Source organism: Salvelinus sp. IW2-2015, unplaced genomic scaffold (assembly GCF_002910315.2).
Source record: "Salvelinus sp. IW2-2015 unplaced genomic scaffold, ASM291031v2 Un_scaffold1481, whole genome shotgun sequence".
NCBI lineage: Eukaryota > Metazoa > Chordata > Actinopteri > Salmoniformes > Salmonidae > Salvelinus > Salvelinus sp. IW2-2015.
This window is the reverse complement of record NW_019942937.1, coordinates 186,164-186,966: the sequence shown is the minus strand read 5'-3', so window position 1 is coordinate 186,966 and position 803 is coordinate 186,164.

The following is an 803-nucleotide window of genomic DNA, read 5'->3' as shown; positions in this document are numbered from 1 at the left end:
GGGTCTGAATATTTATGCAAATAAGGTATTTCTGTTTTTTATATTTTTATAAATTTGCAAAACAATCTAAAAAACAGTTTTTCCTTTGTCATTATGGGGTAGTGTGCGTAGATTTATGAGGGATAAAACAATGTTTTAATCCATTTTAGAATAAGGCTGTAACGTAACAAAATGTGGAAAAAGTGAAGGGGTTCTGAATACTTTCCCGAATGCACCGTACATCAATCTCTCTCTCTATCTCGTGCCTCTCCAAAGGACATTCTACATTTACACAGCTGATTACCTACCTATCAATTAATTATATTTCAAATTTAAATGAACAACTAAAGCCAACAACTCACCGAGAAATGAGAGCAAGATGTGCGAGTCATCGCTCTTTAGTGGACAGATCTAGAGAGGTAGATAGAGACGGGGAGGATGGACCGCTTTTAAGTGCGTCATGCAGGAAAATCCTATGCTGGTAGACAGGTACTCCTATCGTGATTGATTACAGGCATTTCCCGACCTGTCAAATAGACGTTTTAAATCTATGTTTTTACCAATAGGTTTATCTGGTTTTACAACTCAAGACCAGACGAGCAAAAAAAMAAACATTTTAGGCCTATGCTTCCTGACAGGGAGAAACTGTTAAAAAAGCAGGTTTGGTTTAATACAGGGGTGTGGACAGCCATAATGGGCAAGCAACGTCCTTTTATTCATAGACGTCCATAGAAGGTTTTATTAGTCATAAACATCTAGGGCCTACGCATCATTTCAGGGAACGAGGGAACGAAAAAACTAGATCAAACACTATTATTAACGCC